The sequence below is a fragment of the Myotis myotis genome, unplaced genomic scaffold, assembly GCF_014108235.1.
Source record: "Myotis myotis isolate mMyoMyo1 unplaced genomic scaffold, mMyoMyo1.p scaffold_m19_p_3, whole genome shotgun sequence".
NCBI lineage: Eukaryota > Metazoa > Chordata > Mammalia > Chiroptera > Vespertilionidae > Myotis > Myotis myotis.
The window spans coordinates 165,017,280-165,024,420 of record NW_023416335.1 but is presented as its reverse complement, the minus strand read 5'-3'; positions in this window follow the sequence as shown (position 1 = coordinate 165,024,420).

Genomic DNA, 7,141 nt, shown 5'->3' with positions numbered 1-7,141 from the left:
TTCATCCATCCACCCATTCTTTCCACAAATATTTATTGAGTGCCTAGAATGTGCCAGGTACTGTTCTATTAACAGGTGCTTGGGATACAGTAATTAAACTCAGAAGACAGACTTCCTAGTCTCATGGAGCTTGTCTTCTAGTGGGAGGAGACAAGAAACAAATGAACAGTTGACAAGATAGTTGATAGTGATAAATGCAATGATGGCCATTAGAAGTGAGAACGGATAGAAAATGGCTAGGGAACAAACCTAGGTTGGGTTGTCCAGAGGCTTCTCTAAAGAAGTGACATTTATATAGAGACCTAAATGACAAAGAATCAGTCATGCAAAGAACCTGGGTAAAGAACATTCCAGGCAGAGGGGACAGCTCATGCAAAAGTCCTAAGGCAACAGGCAAGCTCACTGTGTGCAAGAAACAGAAAGTCCATGAGGCTGAAGCCCAAATGTGTTGGTGGAAGAAAGTAGAAGATGAGGTCAGAGAGGGAGGCATGCCTTAGCTAGTGCACTGCTCATAGGCCAGGGTAAGGAGTACAGATTTCATTCAATGTGTAATGACAAAGCTTTAAAAGATGCTAAGCTCAGAAGTCACATGATCTTATTAATGGTTTTAAAAGATCATGTTGGCTTCTGGGTGGACAATAAATCCAGGGATCAAGAGATGCAAGAGAAACCACTTAGGGAGCTATTATAATGGTCCAGGAAGAAAGAGGCTTGGATAAGGATGATACTAGGGGACTGATGAGAAGTAGAAGGATTCAGGAAATATTCTAGAGTTGGAATAACCTTGACTGACCTTGGTTCCCTCTGCATGGCTTATCTATGTCAAATAATTATAGAAAACTGACAGTATTTATCGAGCACCTACTATATGCTAGGCCAGGGGTGGGCAACCTTTTTGTGAGTGCGTGCCAACCCTAATTTTTTGAGAACATGTTACGCCTACTTAATATCTCTTAAGGTGTACGTATGTGAAGAACCTTGAAGAAATAATAAAATTCATTCGAGTGACAAAAACACAGTATATGATGATGAAAAATACATTTATTTTTTAATGTATACATGTACACTGATAGTCCGGCAGAAAACTTTATGACTCCGTTTGATATTATCAGTGGGACTTCTGCTGCTGCATCACTGGTGACAGAGATTTTACATCAGGTTTATATTTCGTGACCTTCAGAGATATGCACGAGCTACTGCTTTCATCTGTCAGGCTACTCCTATTATGAGACTTCACAAAATTCATCACTGAGAACAAAGATTCACAAGCGTATGTGGATGAAACCAAAACACTGGTCGGATCTAGGAAGGCAGGGAGAGTTAAGGCAGAGGCATAGAAATTGCTGTTCCCCTCTCTCCTCAATCCATGTCTATGGTCTTTAAGATAACTTGTTATGTAAAATTATTTATCTATCTAAGATGCACCTACACTGAATTTTATCTGAAAAATAAAAAAGTCGATATTAAGAAAAAAATTGTAAATGGAAGATTATAAGAGAGGGTTTCGCGTGCCAGCAAAAGTTACTGGCGTGCCATTTTTGGCACGCATGCCAGGGGTTGCCCACCCCTGTGCTAGTCACTGGAAGTTACAGAAGACAAACACTGATTCTTTTGCTCTACTGCCATAGGAAGCTCTAAGTTGGGGAAGCTACTGCCCATTCCAACCCCACCCCATTTTCAGGGCCAGAGGCACACCCTTCACCCCCTGCACTCTATTCCAATGCTGAGCAGGGGTTGATGGTGTCTGAGGAGTGTTTACAACTGGAGAATTGATGCCATAAAGAAAGAGTCCAAAGTTCTCCCAAGATCTCAGAGCAAAAATCAGGGCAGCCCAAACCTCCAACATTGGGGAGATGGTGCAAGAGAAACTTGTTGGTGCCCGCACCACTGCCCATCTTTTTCTGGGTCTCCAGAGCCTCGCCTGCCAGAGCTCCAGTCAAGCCAGACTTCCTCTACTACCCTCAGTCTTCTGCAATTCCCCCAAGCTTCCTTCGTCGATTTCTGAGTCTCATGTGCCCTCTGATGGCATCTCCCTGACACTGCAGCCCATAGTTAATCTCAGCTTTTCACTACTCAATCTACAAGCCTCTTTGCTACATGTTCCCAGGAGCCACATGGGAAATTCCAGAAATTGTCAGGAGGGCTAGAAATGCCATTAAGGCAAAGGGCCACATCAGTTTCTGAGTCTTAGAGGCATGAGCTTTCCATCTATTACCAGGTTCATCTTTTGTTTATGAATTAAACAATTTTTGAGCACCTATTGTGGGCTGATCCCAGACAGCATGTGTAAAGCTCAGAGCTTTGAGTCACCAGGGCTTTGAGTTTGGAGCTGGTAATGTAAAGAAGCTAAAGCAATTTAGAATTCATTCTACTGTCAGGGGCAGTGCATCCAGTGACAGTGGCCCCAAACCAGACTTATCCATGGTTCCTGCTGCCTAATTTCCCTTTGTTCCTGCCCTTTTTTTAAGCCTGGTACTCTGGCCTTTCTATCCATTACATGAGCAAGTTATTCACTATCCTTCTGACACATGTCTTTTCTGCTCGCATTAGTTGGAGTTTGTTTCTGCAATCAAGAAAATCACTGGTACATTGGACAGTTGGTCAAGCCTCTCTGAACCTTAGTTTCCTCCTCAGTAAAATGGGATGCTAACAATGACTTCCATGTGCAAGGCTGTTTTACTATATGTGTATTAATTATCTATTGCTGCATAACAAATTACCATACATTTAGCCGCTTAAAACAGCACACAATTTCTATGGATCAGAAGTGTGAGCAAGGCTTAGCTAGGTGCCCAGGATTTCACAAAGCTGCCATCAAGGTGTCAGTGAAGGCTGAAGTCTCATCTGAGACTCGCATGAGAAAGAATAAATTCTAAACTCAGGTGGTTGTTCACAGGACTCAGTTCCTGCAGGTTGTTGGACTGAGGATCTCAGCTTCTTGCCACATGGGTCTCTCCAACACAGCAGTTTGCTTCATCAAAGCCAGCAAGGGAGAGTTTGCTGGTGAGATGAAAGTCACATTCTCTGGTAACCTAATCACAGAAGTGTCATTCCATCTAGTTCATAGAACACTTACGCTGTGGTCTATGAATTAGAAGCAAGTCACAAGGCCAGCCCATAGGTGAGAGGAGGGGATTACCCAAGGACATGAATACCCAAAGATAGGGATCATTGGGTGTAAGGAGCGGCTATAGGGTCAAACCTCAGACTGACCTGTGGCAGGGCCACAAACAAGTCCCAGCTTGGAGGGCAGAGCCCTCCTAGCATAATTAAGCTTGACCTTATAGTCCTCCCTAGTTCCTTTCTAGGTAGCTAATGGTCTGTGGGAGGTGCAGCAAGTGCTGCCAAAACAAGGTGAAACTCACAAGAACATGGTAAACATGTTGACCACTTCCCTTGTTTTGCTTTGTATGCTCTGACTATAAAATAAAGCTTTGGCTTACAGGCTGGGTCTCCCTGTGTCCTCATCCAGGCACAAGAGATCCACCTAGTCCCAGCTGCATTCTCTTCTCTGTCTTTAAACCTTCACTGCCCCTCCTCAGGCTCACCGAACCTGGCCATGCTGTGCGAGGTTCAATGGGGACTATCTTGGAGTCAGCCTGCCACATGAGGTAACTGTTAGCCATCATTCAAGACCTTGTTCAAAATCTCACTTCCTTCTTGAGGACTTTTTAAGTCTCTCCTCAATCCTAACCCCTCTTACAAATGGGGAAACTTGAAGATGTACTGGTTATTAGATGGGATTTTTTTTTATTGTGTTAGGAGGGATGGTGTTAATTTGGTGCTATAAGATGTTCTTTTCAAGAAATACTAGTGGTAGAGCTCTGGCTGGTATGGCTCAGGGTGTTGAAGTGTCATCCTGGACACCAAAAGGTGGCGGTTTCAATTCCTGGCCAGGGTATATACTCAGGTTGGGGGTTCGATCCCTGGTTGGGGCATGAGTAAGAGGCAACCAATTAATGTTTCTCTCTCACATTGATGTTTCTTTCTCTCTCTTCCTCTCTCTAACATAAAAATTAATTATTATTATAATAAATAATTTTTTAATGAAATACTAGTGGTGAAATATCATGATGCTCACTTTTTAAAACAAAAAATACTTGAGAATAGTAAAGAGAGAGTCATAGGTCATTCTTCCTTTCTTTCCCAATCCCCATGACTAAGTAGTTGCCATGGAAAAAGTTGCTTTTGCTCTTACCAAAATTGTTCAGGAAGTCAACATTATATATGTGTATAAGGGCTGAGAGGAACTGAAAGGAATAATATTTAACAAATATCAGAGGGCTCCCATTTTAGGGTTGTGTCCACAGCTCTATATACAAATTCAAGAAAAGTCTTCTTCCATCAACCCTGAACAAAACACTGTGGGTTGGGGGTGGTTGTCATTGACTTATAGATATTGTCATCAATAAAAAAGTGGTGCCCTGACCTGTTTGGCTCGGTGGATGGAGCATTGACCTGCGGACTGAAGGGTCCCAGGTTCGATTCCAGTCAGGGGCACATGCCCGAGTTGCAGGCTTGATCCGCAGTGGGGGGCGTGCGGGAGGCAGCCTATTGATGATTCTCTCTCATCATTGATGTTTCTATCCCTCTCTCCCTCTTCCTTCCTCTCTGAAATCCATAAAAATATGTTAAACAAATAAATAAATAAATAAAATAAGTGGTGTTCAGCATGTGGCATTTCCCCTTCAGATCAGGACGAGAAAGGATCCTGGAGAAATCCCAGGGTGGAGAACCAACTCCCAGAAATCGGTTATCACCCTGCTCATTGCCAGCCCCATCACAGAGAAATTGGGGGCCGACCTTCAGAACCAAGATCCTCTTTTGATTTGGTTTTGACCCAGGTGGATTCCAGCCCTTCGTTTAGGACTTGGGTTTAAAAGGAGAAGGGAAGGGAGTAAAGTCAAACCCTGTGGGCTTGGCTCAGGCTGGATCCAAGACTCATGACCTCTGGGGCAGGAACAGACAGCACCTAGCTGCCTCATGCATTCTTGGCTCCAGGAAAAAGGATGAACAACCAGAACTTTCCTTTCTGAGCCTCATCTCTTTGGTCGTCTCGCTCTTCCTTCCAGCTCTCCTCATTTCTCTCCTCCTTTCTTTCTTTCTTTCTTTTTTTATAAATATATTTTATTGATTTTTTACAGAGAGGAAGGGAGAGGGATAGAGAGTTAGAAACATCGATGAGAGAGAAACATCGATCAGCTGCCTCCTGCACACTCCCTACTGGGTATGTGCCTGCAACCAAGGTACATGCCCTTGATGGGAACCGAACCTGGGACCCTTGAGTCCGCAGGCCGACGCTCTATCCACTGGGCCACACCGATTAGGGCTCTCTCCTCCTTTCTAAAGTAACATCCTCCCCAAACAAGAAAAATGCCATGAACACCACTTTAACCAAGAAATCAAATTTAAGCTCACCAAAAATGGGACAAACTGACAACCATATGCCCCCAGTCAGATGCACTGAGAAGGACACAATGCGCCTAGGTAGTAATCTTACCTAAAAATGTTTAAACTGAATCTAATCAAAAGGAAACAAATTGAGGTGCATTTCTAAAACAATTGGCCTGCACTCTTCAAAAATATCAATATTATGGAAGAAAAAACCAGCTGGGAAACTGATATAGTTTTAAGGAAACTGGACAGACATAACTAACTGTAATAGATGATACTTGATTGGGTCCCAGAATTTTTTTTTTAAGTCATAAGGGCATTGTTGGGACAATTGGGGAAATTTGAAATGGACCATATATTAGAAATATTGTATAAATGTTAAATTCCCTGAGTGTGATCATGTTTTGTGATTATGTAGAAATGCCTCTGATCTTGATAAATACATGATGAAATATTTAGTAGTGAAGTTGATGTCTTTAACTAACTCTCAAATGGTTCAGTAAAAAAAACACACACATCTACACAGAGATAAAGCAAATGTGGGGAAATATTAATAACCAGTGAAACTAGGGGGAAGGTATATAAATTCACTGTATTATAATTCTTGTAACTTTAAGCCTAAAAAGAAGCTTAAATTTTTTCAAGATAAAAATTTGGGGAAATGCCAAACCTTCATAGTTTTAATGCCAGCAGAAAAATACTCCAGATGAGGAAAGTGACTAGATACTGTGGTTCCCCTAAATTTTCCACAGAGCGGGGGTGAGGGTGTACAACAGTATTTGCCCAATAGGCATACTGAGTGCTAGGTGCCAGCAAAGCAGGAGCACTGAAAAATATTTATTTAGAAATAATTTTGTATTTGGTATTTTCCCCAAACATCAAATTTGTCATGGAAAATTTCAGAATTTTCAAATTTTTTTTACAGTTGAATTGTTTTTCACTGCACAGGGATTGTCACAATCTTTTTCATACTTAAGGCATCTAAAGTCTTAAAGTGCCTCCAACCACCCACCAAGGCTAATAGGCTGGGAGCCAGCAGGCAGGGGAACCAGGAAGGCACACAAGGGGACTGCACAGTTGTAAAAAGCCCTTTGGAATTAGGTAGCCCCCCCCCCCCCCGCCCAAGTCTGGGAACCCAGCGATAAAGCTAGTTGTAATGAGGATAGAAACTTTATACTTCAGTCATCCTTGACTGTTTTAGGGGTCCTTGTTTATTTTCTTTTTGTTCTTCCTTAATGTTAGGTAAAGCGTTTTGTTTGCTTAAAACAAATATGAGCCTATCTAAGATATGCCCAGAGGAACCAAGAAAAGGGGGTTATGCACCCCTCCCCCCAGCCTTGGGCAGAGCTCTAAGGGGAAAGTAAAGCCTTCCAGAGCTGCCCCCTTGGCCAAGGGAGTTTTGTAGAAAAGCTTTTTGCCCCCTGCCTTCTTCTCTCTTCCTTTCACTCCTCCTGCCAATTCCCTTCTCTGCCCCACCTCCCCACCACCTTTTTCCCTTTCCAATGATGCATAGGTATGATGAATAGATTAATTTGAGCTGTGAAATCCGGGAGACCTGAATTCCAACCAATTGTGACATGGACAAACCTCAAAATGTATTCTCCCTTTCAACAAATATCCATATCTGAATGCCAAAGAGGTAACAGGCACAATTCTAGGTACAGGGGATACAGTGGTAAGCAAAGAAGACAGACAAGGTTCCTGCCCTCGTGCAACTTGCATTCTAGGCCAGGGAGGCAGCTAATAA